At 37.9% G+C, this 17,165-nt stretch overlaps 1 protein-coding gene across 13 annotated transcripts in view; it reads left to right on the top strand.

Annotated features, from left to right (window-relative positions):
* The window catches only part of THRB (thyroid hormone receptor beta), a 268,006-nt gene that overhangs the window by 82,376 nt on the left and 168,465 nt on the right, over positions 1 to 17,165 (top strand). For all 13 annotated transcript variants that reach the window (XM_073003406.2, XM_078377281.1, XM_078377286.1 and 10 more), the window contains exons 2-3: positions 3,983 to 4,088; positions 17,044 to 17,081. The gene's annotated coding sequence lies outside the window, so the exon portion shown is untranslated. The remainder of the gene's footprint in view (positions 1 to 3,982; positions 4,089 to 17,043; positions 17,082 to 17,165) is intronic.

Genomic DNA, 17,165 nt, shown 5'->3' with positions numbered 1-17,165 from the left:
CACCAGAAAATGCTATTTCTGTCAGGGAAAGGGTCATCTGATCTCAGAGTGTGAGAAATTGAAGCAGCTAAAAGGAATGGTGCCTCAGAATTCTAGTGGGACCAAGCCAAAAGCTGTGTTCTGTGTCCAGAAAGAGCAAGGCTCAGTGTCACAGAGGGAGCCTGTTGCCATGACTACTCAGTCTGGAACAGCTACCTCTGCTGATCAGGCTGAGGAAAATAGTCCTCTTGTGGAGGTAAAGCGCTGCTTGCTGATAAAAACAGATTCTCAGTTGTTTGAGACAGCCGGGGTGGACGTAGGAATACTTGACCGTCAGTATAGGGGGCTGCGGGACACTTGTTCCCAGGTAACCCTGTGCCATCCAGATATCATCCCTAGGGAGTTCATAATCCCAAATGAGAGCATGAAGGTGGCAGGAATTGAGGGGCAGGTAATCTCTCTGCCAGTAGCAGAGGTACCTGTCAACTTTCAAGGCTGGAAGGGAGATTGGCGGATAGCGATTTCATCTACTCTGCCAGCAGCCGTGCTCGTGGGAAATGACCTGGCTGAACATGTGAAAAGGGTGCTAGTGATTACACGCACACAAGCCACCACAGGGACAGTTCAGGGGGGTAATGATGAGCCAGAGACGGAAGCAGAGGGGAGTTCAGAAGCTGTGGTGGAAACCTTAACCACAGACAGCAGATTTGGACAGGAGCAAAAGGCAGACGCCACTCTCCAAAAGTGTTTTGAACAGGTGACTGACGCCCAGCTAACACCTGAAACCCCAGTGAGATTTCTGGAGAAAAAGGGGATTTTATATAGAGAGACCCTGAGGAATATCTCAAAAGGGGGAGATGGGATCAGAAGTCAGCTGGTGGTACCTGAAAAGTATCGCCCCATGATCTTACAAAGGGGGCACTCTGACATGTTTGCTACACACTTAGGGGTGAAAGGGCCCCTTGATTTGATCAAACAAAATTGGGAGCAGATCACCCAGGATGACCCACAAGACGTTGTGACATACATAGACACCTTGATGAATGACCTAAAGCGAAATCTAGAGCTGGCAGCAGAAAACCTGCAAGCGCAGAAGGTCAAACAGAAAACATGGTATGACCACAAAGCTAGAGAGAGGCACTTTGACCCAGGGGAGGAGGTGCTTTGGCTTAGGCCCTGCAGAGAGAATAAGCTGCAGCTCAAATGGGCAGGACCATATAGGGTCATTTCCAAGATGTCAGACCTGAACTACCTAATAGAGCAGGAGGAGAACCAAGCAAGGAGGGTGGTTCACGTGAATGCCCTAAAACCCTACTACAGAGGGGAACAGAGGGTTTTATTCGCGATAAAAGCAGCTGAGAGTGAGGAAGCTGAATTACCCTTCTGGGAGGGTAGAGGGGAAGTAAAATACAACCCAGAGGAGGTAAAGATCAGTCCTGTACTCACCCAAGACCAGCAGCAAGAATTAAAAATGCTGCTTAGTAAATATCAACAGGTGTTTTCCAACAAGCCGGGGATAGTGAAGGGAGTGATGCATCGGATCCATACAGGGGATGCACCCCCGCAGGCAGTATCCCCATACCGAGTAACGGGACCCTATAGGGACAAGGTGCGGAAGGAGCTGGACGAAATGCTGAGGGAGAACATAATCGTCCCCTCGTCTAGTCCTTGGTCCTCTCCGATAGTCCTTGTGGACAAGCCTGATGGGAGCATTAGGTTTTGTGTTGATTACAGGAAATTAAACCGTGTAACCACTCCTGATGCCTACCCAATGCCCAGGCTAGACAACCTGATTGAAACCATAGGGGGTTGTCGGTTCATCTCATCATTGGACCTGGTAAAGGGATATTGGCAATTAAGAATTGATCCCAGGGATCAAGAAAAAACTGCCTTTTGCAGCCCTTTTGGTCTCTATGAGTTTCGAGTCCTGAGCTTTGGTCTCAGAAATGCACCAGCCACATTCCAAAGGCTGATGGACCAGACCTTGGCAGGGCTCAGTGACTTTACAGTGGCCTACATTGATGACATAGGGATCTTCAGTAATACCTGGGAAGATCACCTGATACACCTGGAGTTAGTGCTGCAGAGGTTAAGTGCAGCAGGGCTAACAGTAAAGGCCAGCAAGTGTCAGCTGGGTAGCCCAGAAATAAAATACTTAGGTCACATGGTAGGGGGAGGAATGATAAAACCCCTGGAGGCCAAAATAGAAGCTGTTCGAGATTGGCCTAGACCCACCACCAAGAGAAAAGTCAAATCATTTCTTGGGTTGGTGGGCTACTACAGAAAGTTCATCCCGAGGTTTAGCGAGATTGCGGCTCCGCTGACCGATCTGACGAGGAAGAAGACTGATGACCGCATCCCGTGGACCAGCGACTGTGAGGCGGCGTTCCAGAGGTTGAAGGAGGCGTTAATCAACTATCCTGTCCTGCGGGCTCCAGACTTCGACCGGGAGTTCATCATCTACACCGATGCGTCTAACAGCGGGGTAGGAGCAGTTCTGTGCCAGGAGGATGAGAATGGTGACCAGCATCCAGTGTCCTACCTGAGTAGGAAACTTCAAAAAGGTGAGAGACATTTGGCAACCGTGGAGAAGGAGTGTTTGGCCATAGTCTACGCGATCCAGAAGGCCAAGCCTTACATCTGGGGAAGACATTTTATTCTGTGTACTGACCATTCACCATTGCAATGGTTAAAGACAATGAAAACCCACAATAGCAAACTTATGAGGTGGGCTTTGAACTTACAGGACTATAACTTTGAAGTGAAGGTGGTCAGAGGGTCAGTGAACTGTGTTGCTGACGCCTTATCAAGAAGACCTGAAGACTGAAGACGGCGAAAGAACATGGACTATATGTATATAATGAAGACAAAAAGTTAAAATGTACCTGGTTTTAAATTGGTTTGTATTAATAAAGGTAAAATTGATGTAATGCATATGGTAAATGTTTGAAATGCCTATTTGCTATGTTTAACTTGGAGTGTAAGTATATGTAAGTATTATAGGGTATGTATAACTGTTGTTGTGTATTTTATTCAGGTTGTTTTTTGGTGAAAAGCACGTTAGCTTTCCCCCTACAAAACAACTTATAAAGAGGGGAGGTGTTACATAACAGCACTGATGTTACCTGTCTGTCATGGGTTTGGAGGGAAAGTTCCATCCTATGGGGAGTGGAAGGCGGGACATCAGGAGGAGGGGCTGTACTGTATAAATATGTGATGCAGCTTAGTAACTGTGTGATAGATCCCAGTAGGTCTGAACTGCAAATGCATCTGAACAGAAAAGCATAGATTTATGCTATGATGAGAAATGGTGCAGAATAATATTAATATATATAATGCATAGGACTTCTCCAATAGACTAAAAATACTTTTAATTAAATTAAAAATAGCTGCTTTGGAAAGTTAAATTCAAAAATTCAGAAGTTCCAAATGCAGAATTTTAAACATTTTTTTTAAAAAATCCATGTACTGTATAATTCAATTTCAATTCATATACTCTTTGGTCAAATGTGTTTTCTGAGAGACATCTTCCTACCAAAAAAGAAAAAGAAAAAGAAAAGAAAAGAAAAGAAAAGAAAAGGGGGGCATGGGAGATAAAATCAATTGTTAATTATACAAATTTATTTATTTATTTATTTATTTATTTATTTATTTATTTATTTATTTATTTATTTATTTATTTATTTATTTATTTATTTGCTGCCTTTCTCCTAAAGGATCCAAGGCAGTGTATAGTATTAAAAGAAACAAAGTTCAAAACTAAATTATTAAAACTAATAGAAAATAATTATCAATTATTAAAACATTTAAAAAGCATTGCTTATGTTAGATCTTCATTGCATATTTCAGATAGATTGTTGAGCCACAGGTACAACCAGCATTTCCACCTGTAATCCATTCAGACTTAAATGTGTAATCTTGTTAATATCTTTTCTAGCCTACACGAATCTATGAGATATACATCTGCTGATTTTTGTCATCATCTTGTTCTTTAAACCACCAGGTGCTAAGAAGAGAAACCCCGTGATCCCTGAATCTGCATTTAAACAGATATGGTTTCTGTCATCCTCCAGCTGATTGTTGTTTCTAGTTTACAAGCTTGTTGAAAGGTCAGTTTTTACAGTGTTTAAATTCTGCTAAATATTTTCTAAGAAAGGGAGCCAGAGATTACATGAATACATGAAAGTGTTTTCTTCCATAGAAAAGAGATGCTCTCTTCTGAAATAAACTGTTCAAAATGTTGTGTGAAGTATCACATCCTGTGGTTATATTAATAAAGCAGTTCATGAAACCTTGAACAGAGTTGCACTGATGACAGAATTAAGGGAGCACATATGTATTTTAAACAACAACAACAAAAAAGCCAGGTAGAGGCAGTTGGGAGAATGTTGCCAGAGACTAGGATATAGCTCTTTAAAAAAATTTTTAAACTTAAAAAATAATCCAGCAACAACAAAAAACAATTACTTCCAAATAATCATGCTGTAGGATTGTAAACTATCCCCTAAGTAATAATCATGCCTGCATGGAGATTTCTTCTCTTCAACTCCTCTTCCTTCTATTTTTTTAAAGACTCAAATTTCAATGCTCATATAATCTCCATATGCAATTAGCTTTGTTCAGATTCATGTAGTTCTGCTTTTGGATCCAGGCCAAGAGCAGACAGACATGTTGACACCAGTGGAATGAGAGCTGGACTTGATTTTAATTTAACATGTTAATGTTGTTTCCTTTAAACAGAAAGGCAACCCATTTGACACATTTAAAGAAAAATGTTTTTAATGTTTTTAAGTGTCAATTTCAGATTTTTTTAAAGGTTAGACGTGTTCCTCCTGTTTAATGTAATAGGAATAACTGTAATGTTAATGCATAAAACCTAGTACATTATTTCCAAATTTTCAGTGGGACTTACAAATATGTATGCTCTAAATATGTGTAAATATCATCATGCTGTTCACTGTCCCTGCATTTTCTAGACGTGTTAACTATGGGATGATTCTGAACAAAAGAAAATAACTTTACTAAAAATTCCTAAGACTGTTTTCTTTGTACATTACATAGATTTTTCAAAATATTTCTTCAGCCAAAATCCTACACATGGTTACATAGAAACAGAATAGGATAGACTGATAACATGACTGTAGTTGTGCCTATCTTCAAAATAAAGATGGGTATATAAAACTTTTTGTTAAATGCTATAAAGCCAACTCTGACTTATGGCAACCCTGTGAATGAGAGATCTTCAACATGTCATGTTCTCAACAGCTCTGCTCAGCTTTTCTAAACTCAAGCCTGTGGGTTCTTTAGGGAATACATCTCATATTTGGTCTCCCTCTTTTCCTGCTTCAGTCTTTCTCAGCATTATTGACTTCTCCAGAAAAATCTTGTCTTCTCATGATGTACCTATAAAGTAAGATTGCCTCAGTTTCATTATTTTTGCCTCCAGAGATAGTTCAGACTCAGTTTGCTCTAGGACCCACTTGTTTGTCTTTCTGGCAGTCAAGGGTATCTGCAAAGCTCTTCTCCAGTACTATATTTCAAATAAACCATTTTTTTCTTGGCAGCTTCCTTTATTGTGTAGCTTTCACACCTATTCATGATAATGGGGAATATAAGAGTGTGGATGATCTTTTCCAGTTCCTTCACTGCTGCCTTAGGCTTACCTTGACTAGTCATCCTGTATTTACAATTTTCTGATGAAAATCTACCTAGATACCAACTGCCCCTTACTTGACAACAGTATTCCTTGTAGCTTAATTTATCAGCCAAGAAGTGCTTTTAAAAAATAATAACACATACAGTAATTTATTGAGGAATTCATTTTATGTGAAGCTGGGCAGCTGTTATTCAACAGCATGTCTATCACCTGTTCAAGCAAACATTTGAACTTACCATATTTTCCGCTCCGTAAGACGCACCTTTCCATAAGACGCACCAATTTTTTAGGAGAAGAAAACAGGAAAATATAATCTGTTTTCTTCGCTCCATAAGACACACAGACTTTCCACCCCCCATTTTGTGGGGAAAAAGTGCGTCTTATGGTGCGAAAAATACGGTAGGTAAATCTTACCTATGACAAATATTTAGACACAGATTCTTCATGATACGTAGATGTTCTCTTGTGTTATGATATTATTCTTTATTACATTTGATTCTGTTCTTCTTGCCTTGCTTTTCTTTCATAGAGTTCAGGATTCATTTTATTCTTCTCAAAACTCTTTCAGGTAAGGATATACAAAAAGAGTAAAGGTAAAGGTTCCCCTTGACATTTAGTCCAGTCGCGTCCAACTCTAGGGCGCGGTGCTCATCCCCGTCTCCAAGCCACAGAGCCAGCATTTGTCCATAGACAGTTTCTGTGGTCACATGGCCAGTGTGACTAGACACAGAATGCTGTTACCTTCCCACCGTGGTGGTACCTATTTATCTTCGCGTTTAAATGCTTTCGAACTGCTAGGTTGGCAGGAGCTGGGACAAGCGATGGGAGCTCACTCCATCGTGTGGATTAGATCTTACGACTGCTGATCTTCTGACCTTGCAGCACAGAGGCTTCTGTGGCTTAACCCGCAGTGCCACCACATTCCCGTCAAAAAGAGCACAAGTGGCCAAAAGTGGGATTTATGATAGGGTGGAGATTTGAACTTGAGTATCTAGGGAGTCTTAAGCTCCTAGACTAACCCACTATGTCAGTGGTCTCCAAACTTGGGCCTCCAGATGTTCTTGTACTACAGTTCCCAGAAGCCTTCACCACCACCTCTGCTAGCTAGGATTTCTGGGAGTTGAAGTCCAAGAACATCTGGAGGCCCAAGGTTGGAGACCACTGCACTATGTTACTTCAGCTTTTCATGGAGTTCTTCTCCTCCCCCTCCCTTTCTTATGTGTGTGCATTTGTAGGTGTGTGATGGTGTCTTTCGGACTGAAATCCTAATTTTCAGGAACCTTCTTCTTTTGCAGGTAGCTTGTAAGTCACCTTTGTAGCATTCTCTATTCCAAACCAGGGTAAACATTATTTAAATTTTTTAAAAGATATATAAATGAAAAGGCTTGCAAAGCAAGAGAACCTAAATGTCAAAACATATTCACCAACATGTAGAATACTTTGCTTAATACCAGTCTGAATACTTCAAGATCAAGTGTTTGCTTGAACAGGTGGTAGATATGCTTTTGAATAACAGCTGCCCAGCTTCACATAAAATTCATCCATCAATAAACTATCTGGTGTGATGTTTAAAAGTACTTCTTGGCTGATACATTCAGCTACAAGGAATACTGTTGTTGATTAAGGGGCAGTTGGTATCTAGGTAGAATTTCATGTGAAAATTGTAAATACAGGATGACTAGTCAAGGCAAGACTAACATTTACCCAAGATTCTAGTTACTATGGATATAAATGGACAAGAGGAAATTTCTAATGGATAAAGTGCAAATTCACATGCACACTGAAGAAAGGAGAATTATGTCCAGAACAAGGCAGTAAAGTTGCTTGGATTTTTGTATTAAGGATATAATAAATTAATATTTTAAAAAAATAATATTATGAATGAGAACTGTGTAACTTGTGTGTGTGTGTCAAATAATTTTTAGTTTCCCCTCCATTCTACATTTTCTCTCTTCTTTTTGCTTAAATTTTCTCAACTCGAAAAGAGAAGTTCCTTTTGATTCATTGTCTGTTGTAAGTGAGGGAGGCATGCAGTTCTGCTCATCTTGCTGCACTCCAACTCCCATTAGCCCTTGCCAGCATGGTCAGTGATCAAGAGTAATGGTACCTGTAATTCAGCAAGATACAGAAGGCCATGGTTCCCTAGCCTTGGTCTGTTGACTAAGTCTGCCCAATTATTCAATATAGCTGAGCTCTTGTGTTGAACAAGGATTTGTGTTGAGTTCTGCCAGAGGTTGAAGCAGAGTTTGGGCACTCACTTTTAGAAAGTAACTCATTCTCATTACTTATATTGTAAATAAAGGAATTCTTTGTTTTTAGAAACAATTTGTTATACTCATTAGGTTACTTGTTATTTTTCATTACTTTTTTCAGAAGACACTCTTAAAATTTATAAGAAAATGTCACAAAACGTGAAAAATTCCATCTAAATTGCCTCCCAAAATGCATTAAAAGTAACTAGAAAAGTAACATATTGCCTCTAAGTTAAAAATATTCAGAGTCTGACTCAGCTTCCCTGCCCACTGTCCCAATCCAAGAAAAGGAGGTTTATTCAGATTGTTGTCTTTATATCTTTTAATGCTATTGAGAGTAGCAGAATGTATACCATGTGTTGTTCCTGTTTTTGGCAGAAATGTCTTAGCACATGTTTTTGTGGGTGGAATTGCCATATCAGGCTTTCTGGCAATTGTGGTTAGTTTTTAATCCATGTTTATGTCCTTTTTATGGTCTCCTTCTTAGAAGTTGTTAATTGAAAGCAGCTGACTGAAATTCTTCTGCTTTTGATTAATCAACAGCTTAATTATTCCATAGATTATGCTGGTGGATGAGTAGGGTGCAGTGTATTCCAGGACTTCTCTATTAATTTGGTGCTGTAACTCAATCTGTTACTGAAAAGGTTGTTATGTGTCCCCAGGACATAGCTTTAAATACAGCTTTATCAGATATATTTTGCATGAGAAAGGTGAACAAGGATTTGATTCCCCTTTTCAATAAACCTCACACAACCCCAGTGTATTTTAGGTAACTAACCTCCAGTGATACAAGGACTTGTGGTTCTGTCTTATATTCAGTCTAATACTGTATATGCAAAGTTCTTAATATTCTTAAAGGTCATATTGTAATTTTATCAGTGTAGCATAGCTGTCACTTTTATGAGTATTATCTTGGATTTTAGGAATGGCTGGACTCATAACATCAGGGACCTTTTCAAAATTAGGTGTTAGGTTTATTTTGGATGTCGGACTACAGCTGTGCACAAATGAGCTTTTTAAAAAAAATTCTCTCTCTTTGTAGCAAGGGAAACTAAGGGTACAGTTCCACTAAATTTGTGTAAGGAAGGGATAAGTTCTCCAACAATTTCTAGAAGTTTGAGGTTAACAGAAGCTCTCAATTAGCAGTAGTATCAGCACAGCTTTGTTATTTTTTTTCTTCAAAAAAATGGTTATTTCCAGTGTCTCTGTCGATGGTAGCAGCAATGTTGGCACCCTGGTTGCCATTTTGCTTTCTCTGCAGTGCCCTTAGGGCATAGTGAGGGTGGCGGCGGGTAGGCTGTGCTCCCCAGATAAAAAAATTTAAATATAAAATTAACAAAAAATGGTGTGTTTATTCAGTTGCGAAGAAGATTGTTCGTTAATGTCATGTAAGTGCTACAGTTTGGGATGTTTTTGCTCAGAACTCATATTTGTTTTCTTCCTGCTTTTATATCCTCTCACCAGATACTAGCAATTTGTGTCAAATGTTATCTGATCTGGCTTTTCTATTTTTGTTTTGATATGTGTTTTATGCTAATAGGGCAGCTGGCCTTGCTGTCATATGTCAGCAACCAAACTCATTTACCTCAGCAAGCTTAGAGTAGCCTCTGAATTCTACTAATATCTGTGTGCATATCTCCACAGTTTTTCTTAAGTCAACAGTCAATTGAGCTAGGTAGAGTTCATAGAAAATGAAATGTCAGTGAGTTTGAGTGAGGATACATAAATATGGGTGGTGGAAATCGATTCTGAGTTTTTTTCCAACACAGGGATGGAGGATTTTAAAGCTGTTCTCCAAGGGATAATTAGTATTGAAGAGCTAATTCTGTGAAATATATTACCAAAATGTATTTATTAATGTAGTTGCTCTGCTGTTAGTCACCAATCTATTGGGGGAATAGTTGGTGTTGCCCATTCAGAGTAGGCACATTTTAATGTAGATTTGTGTTCAGAATTGAGAAGAAACATTAGAAATGTAGGACTAGAGATAAATAACTTAGAATTCATGAAGTCCATCCATTTATTGTCTGCCCCAAGCAACATCTTTTACCTGTGTGTCAGCCCACTTCCTATGGCTGTCAGCTCATAACTGTCACCAGCTGGCACTTACTCTGTAGGTTCTCCACTGGCACTCTATTCATGTAAAGCCTTATGTTACCTGAGTCTTGATTATGTCAAGGAGTGTCTCCTCTAGCATAACCATTCTCTAATGCTAGGATCTGTGGCATCTCTCAGCAGTATCTGAAGCTAGAAGCTTGCAGTTGCATTTTAGGTGCTTCCACCCAGGTTTCCCCTGCTTCTCCTCTCCCACCCTTCGAGTCTTTTCTCCTCCACCACCTTCATAGGTGACTCTGGCAAGGTTTCAGCTTCACTGCCTGGGGCATGGCCACCTTCCAGGGATAAGGTGGCTCTGGGGAGATCATCCTGGGGATGAGTTGGCCCAACACTGGAACCTTCCAGGACCTCTTCACAGTCTGTGCACCTGCTGTTATTCAAAGATGTTCATGATTTGTTATACTAGCACTCCATTTCCTGCCTTTTTCCATATGGCAGAATGGGCCCATGTGCATGACATTCTGGTTCTCTCCCCAGACTCCTCTCATTTCTAGCCTTTTGTGTGAGTTTATGATGAGGCATAAGATTTTAGGATTTTTTTTTTTTGGACTTCAAATCTCATTATTCTCCATTCTAAGAGCCCCACCTGACAGACCCATACATACAGACATCTAAATTTGGATCACCTGGAAGAAAGGCCTAGCTGGGAAAACTTCACGTTATTGCACAGATCTAGCTTCCTGTGTAGAAATGAAGCTTCTCCATTGCTAGCTGGAAGCTATATTATAACACAAAGCCTTTCCAGCTGGGCCTTTTCTTAGGTGAGATGTTTTTAGTTGCCAATGGGTCTAGGTCTTTAAGATGGAATTCCCAGAAGAGGGTATTATGGGATCTGTAGTCCAAAAAATCAAAAATCCCATTACATATACAAAGGCCTCCATGTTCAATTAGTGAAGACTGCTGCCAATTGAGTGTATGTGCAGATGAATGCCAAAGCTTTAAAGCCAATTCACACATTAAAAAAATCAAACTTACTTTTCCTCCTTTACCACTCATCCTGCAATTTGCCTATTCCCTAGAGACGTAGAGAAGCACGGTAATTCCCTGAGATATCAACTGGGACCCTGAGACTTGGCAAACCTAACTGCCACTTGGAGTCCTCTCATTAGACCTCCAAATTCCATCTTATATGGAGGCTAAACCAATCTCTACCATAAACATCTGTGGGTTTTTTAAATAAGTGCCCTAGCTGCTGACTCTCTAAAGTTCTCAAGAGCTTACTGTCTTTCTACAGATTCCTAGAAACATTTCTGATTTTATTTCAAATGTCTTTGGGAAACTCTGATTCCTGTTGATTGGCTATTCTCTGTTGTGATGTTACCTTTTGGTTTGGTGTGTGTGTTTACTTGTTAATTTCATTTCTGATTTTATTTGAGATTGTTTCTGATTAGATTTAGAAAAAGTGTTGGCTACTTCTGATTTCTGAACAATAGGCAGAACATCCAGAGAAATATGAAATATGCTGGAAACAGGTTGTGGTCAGATATAAAATAGGTCATAATATCACTGTAGCTTTCTGTAAGCACTACATCTTTGTTTAGGAAGAACAAAACAGATGTTAACGATTCTCTAAAAGTCTGTGTGTTTTCCATTTGCTGCAATAAATACTAGGCCCACTTGAAGATATAAGAAATTTCATTCCCTTGGGAACACCAGTGTAATTGCCATTATTTGCTTCTTTATAATCAGAATTACAACTTTGATTCTGTTGAGACTTCAAGGGTTTCACCTTTACAGGAACACTGTACAACCCTTTCAAAACCAAGTGGCTTGACAGTGAACCATCAAATGATTGGCAGAGGCAGAGGAAAGAAGGAAGGAAGATGGGCTGTGGGCTGAAATGCAAGTTGCATTGCATCGAGTGTGAACACTGAATTGAATCAATCTGCCACCCCTGTGTGATCACTGACTGCAAATTCAGCCCTAATACAGGCTGCGAATCAAATCACACCAAATCAAATCACACCAAAGCCAAACCAGAGCAATTCAGCTTGCCAGTGTAGTCACAGCCTTTGTCTTACTCATACCCAGATAAGAAATCTCACAAGATCTGAAAATTTTCCTTGAGATTGTCTTACTGAAACAGCCTAAATTGATAAGGAGTTGTTTCTTTAAGTCTCTACTGTAAAGCCTTCTGTTGCTTCAATTCATTATAGATTGAAGATCATTATAGCTCATGTGGCTAAAGACCATTCAATCCTGCCCAGAGGTTGAAGTTCTTTGGGCAAGTCTTCCCCTCAGTTCTGTCACTGTGAGAAGCACCTAGAGCAAGAAAGAGCTTTGTTGGTGGTTGCTCTCAGACTCTGGCACAACCTACTAAGGGAGCTTCTTTACGCCTTTTTAATCAGGATGGTTTGGGGCAACTGATTTTTTTTTAATTAGAAAGGGCTTTTGGCAATGAATTTGTTGCCCATTATGCGGCTTTTTTTTTTAACCAAAGAGGGGCTGTATTTTCTTTATTATAGCGGACTAAATCCAGTTGTTCACCACTACCACAGTTAGATCCCTTAAATCAATGGGATTTACATAAGTATTGACTTAACAAGTGCTGTTAATGGAAGAAATCTTTCTTGGAACTAATGATTTGTTTTAGTCCATTGTTTTAATTTTTAAAAATTATTTCTTTATTCGTTTCTTTATTCTTATTGTCTTTTTAACCTAGTTATGTTTTAATATATGAACTTGATTTGAGTTTTAATTGCATTGTACTCCTGAGTCCCAATTTTGGGGCAAATAAAGGTAGGATACAAGTCCGATAAACAATTAACAAAACAAATATGCTGTTGTAGATCTCTGGGTATAGCATCAATTCATTCATTTATTTTAATTCATATTAACTATTTTTATACTACGTTTCTGTGGAAAACTGCCAAAGTGATGTACAGCAGTTCAAAAACAATTAAAAAATGACAGCTTCACAAAATATTGAATTCTGCAACAAACCACATTAACGTCTTCAAAACAGCAATTTCTGGTGGTTGTGGTAGATGTGTTAATCTGTTAGAATAATAAGGATAAGTCTTGTAGCATTTTAAAGATTAAAATGTTTTAGTTGGCATAATGTTCCATAGACTGTAATCCACTTCCTGAGATGCAGGAAAGTTAAAAGAACATCACTTCTAGCAACAAATTAAAAGGACAAATTAAAAAGATATGTCTTCTGAAAAGCAGAGAGAGTGGGGAGTGAACATATTCCTGATTGTGTAATATTTGAAGCAACACAGTCAACAATCTTCTTACAAGTGCTTGACAGATAGCTTGTTGTAAGCCGCCCAGAGACCTTTGGGTAGAGTGGGCGGCATATAAATAAATAAATAAATAAATAAATAAATAAATAAATAAATAAATAAATAAATAAATACATACATACATACATACATACATACATACATACATACATACATACATAAATAGCCTCTTCTAGTGTTGGTGTCCTAAAAATCACCTTAATTAAGAACTAGATAGGCTGATAATGAAAGGCTGCCCTTTGAATAACTAGGCCCTAAGCTGTTCAGGGACTGCGCAAAACTGAAATCAGCAAATAGGCCTGAGTCTAACTGATAGAGTAGACCCAATGAACCAATCATTGAATAGTAAGTCAATTCATATATTAGCCCCATTGATTTATTGGGCTGTTGTAGTTGGAATTACCAGATGGATTCAGCAATTGAAATGAGCCCTGTCAACAAGGCAGATCTTTCAATTTTGTAATAAGATGATTCCCATACAAAGGACTGCTTGATGTACTTTGTGCTTAATGCATAACCTTACTGCTTTGTAATTTTAAAATAGGAAACTTTTTAAAGCAAAAACAAAATAGATCTAGGAGCTGAAAATATGTGTCTTGGTAATGTAACAGAGGCAAGGTGACCACTACAGAAGCCTGAAGAACTAGTTTTTGGTGGGTTTTTTAAAAAATGTAACCATAGATAAAATAAAAAGCAAAGTAAAGGTTTTTTTAAGCATTGGCATTATGTTATATTGTTGGGTTGGCTTGGTTTCTGTTTGGCTGCTTATGGTGACAAATTCTCTAAAGCTAAGATTTGGAAATTATGATTGGTCTCAAGCCATCTTGCCAGATTTATTTATTCCACACTTTGGTGCAATTTTGACAGTTAGCTTGTTTGTCTGAAAGAAGAGCTTTTGGTTCCTCAAAAAGGAAGTACCAGTAGGTCTTTTTTAAACCTCCTTTTTTACTAAAAACAAAATAGTTAGAAAAGGCTTTTGTATTTTGGGATGTTTTTGAGTGCTTTCCTTGTTGCATAGATACCAGTGCACGTGGATGTTAATGCCCTTCAATGCTAATGACATTAGCATAAATAACCTCAATACTGTTCTAAAAGGAGAAAACAGTGCTTTAAAACATGTCTCTGTTTTTCTGTATACAAATCATTCTGTGCATTTATTAGAAACTATGAAAAAGAAATTAATTGGCCCTCATTTGATATGGGCCTATTCCCCCCCCCCCTTTTGTTTATTTTCTTAATGGTGGATGCAAAGATCTCTTTCTTGGCTGCACATTTGTTTATTTGCAATCAGACTTCATGCAGTCGTAGCAATCCAAAAGGTTTTTAGCGCAACAACAACCAAGTATCTTCAGTATCTCACCCCTGCCCCCAAAGTATACTTTGGATTCATACAAGAACACTTTGTTCCAAGGATAGCACAACTTTACCAAAATTACTTAAAACAGGAAATCCTCGAAGCTCACACTTTAGTGAAGTTAGGGTGGTCAACAGACTAGGAAGGCTATACATTTTATCTTTTCTGACTAGAGTGAGAGTGATTTTCTCGCATACTGCTTTTTTTTGTATATGCAGACATAAACAAACATAGTTATGTATGTGCGTTAACCCTGTGCAATAAGAAGCATTTTAGAGACAAACTATTCTTAAATAGAAAGGCAGGATATGTACTTATTTATTAAAATACATTTTTGTATTTTAACTGCAAACATGAATACAATATTCTCTCTTTTATGTTTAAATGCAGAAGAATCTTCTTTTTTTAAAGAAAGCCTTAGTGACTGAATAAACTGGTTATACTTTTACAAGCAAAGCAGTCTGTCTCATTGGACAATAAACCATTGTCCTTACCATTTCATTTTTGACTGAGAGCCAAGCAATTAGTTATAATTATTATTCCATGCAACCCACAGTAGTTACGTAGCTGTGTCATATTTACAATTTTTAAAAAGCAACTGTTTATGTACTTATTTCCTCAAAGAAACTGAAATAATTTCCTTTTTAAGCTTCTAAAAAAAACTTGAATGCTGCAAGCTGATACTTTCTAGTCCAAAACATACTCCTTTTCTATTACTTTGCCATCATCTCAGTATCCACAACAGAGCATGAGGCACCACCTGAACAGTGCGATATTCCTCTTCGCCCAAGTTGTGAGACTGTACTCTTGCAACTATAAAAGTATAAAGTAATTAAAAGTTATAGTTACACTGCAAAAGAACCAACGTTATCACTCAATATATTACAGTGAACTATAGGACTTCATTGTAAAAAGGAATGAATCATAAGAAACTAGTTATTTACATCTAGTTATACGCTTCGGCTACTTATGGAAAGATTAAATGAAAAATTATGGTGAATATAGTGTTCTGATATTGTTTTTCAATCCAGAGATTTTTACAGCAATTTGTCACCTTCCATTTTGTCTTACATTAGAATAGACTGAAATTCCAGTCCGTTAGGAACCATGAACCTTGTTGGGGAGGAGAGGAATTATCCAAAACATTTGCACTGCTCCACACTGGGGAAAGTTGCATAAATAAAGGGGCTATTTCAACACGACAGGTGATGCTGCACTATATTTTACTCTTGCCAGAACATTACATTATATGCCTATATTGATTTCATTATTTTCAGAACATCACAGCACAGTTCCATTGGACTTTCCTTTCCATAGATGGTTTATTCAAAAAAAGACCAAAGAAAACTATCTAGAACAAACAGTTATTTGGTATCATATGATATAAAATATAGACTATTAAATTACCTATTAAAAAGAACAGTCAGTCTTGCGGCACCTTAAAAATTAATGAGGTTTATTTGGCATAAGCTTTTGTGGATTGTAGCCAACTTCATCAGAAGCTTGAATACTTGCAGGAAGATGGCTGGTAAAACATCATGATTCTCACATTCATTGTATCTGCTTAAAAGAGGGATTATTTATTTATTTATTTACTTATTTATTTATTTATTTATTTATTTATTTATTTATTTATTTATTTATTTATTTATTTATTTATTTATTTATATGCCGCCCACTCTACCCAGAGGTCTCTGGGCGGCTTACAATAATTAAAATTCAATACAATAAAATGACTAAAATACAATTAAAATACAATTAAAATACAATTAAAATTGCCATCATCAGGACCCACAGTTGTTATTTCAATTAAAAGCCTTCTGGAACAGGAAGGTTTTGACCTGGCGCCGAAATGTCATCATTAAAAAGGTAAATAAATAAACTTTGCACACGTTTAATTTTCAGAAACAGTTACTGCTATGATGGGAATGGTGCCGGAATCTCTTTACAACACCTTGGTAATCATTCTTCTGTTGCTTGTTTTTTGATGTTCAAAAGCATGAGAGAGATTAGCAAAGTCATGGACAGAGATTTGGGTGTACTTGCTCACAATCTCATTCCTCAATCTTTCATCATGCTTCTTTGCTAAAGCTACAGCTTTATTTTTCTCAGTTAGTAGCAAGACTATAGTTTAGCCATCATACAAGCCTTCCATGTAGACAGTAAGTGGGATGTTCCTCACTCTTTTGATTTTTATTGGGATCTATAGATGAATATCCATGGCAAAATCTGAGTCAAAAGCTGAGTGAGAATCTATTATGGATATTATGACTACTCCTCTTTTTGGTCTAATCTATATTTTTTAGGAACATTCATTATGAAGGACAGAAAATCTAGCTAGATTTTTCAAAGATGCTGTAAGAAGACTTTTTAAGGCAATAGGTTTGCACTCCTGCATATGTATCCAAATAATCAATATTTTTTGTTTTATCCCCACAGCATGCAAGAAATTTCAGTACTTCAGCTTTCTGATCAAAGTAAGTGATCCTGATTTTAAAAAAATGTGGGAGGGAATGTACTCTTTTCAGACTTGAAGGGTGTGATATATTATCGACAAATGA

The sequence above is a fragment of the Pogona vitticeps genome, chromosome 6 (assembly GCF_051106095.1).
Source record: "Pogona vitticeps strain Pit_001003342236 chromosome 6, PviZW2.1, whole genome shotgun sequence".
Taxonomy (NCBI): Eukaryota; Metazoa; Chordata; class Lepidosauria; order Squamata; family Agamidae; genus Pogona; species Pogona vitticeps.
Note: the sequence above shows the minus strand (reverse complement) of the source record. Positions and strands in the feature narration are given on the sequence as shown.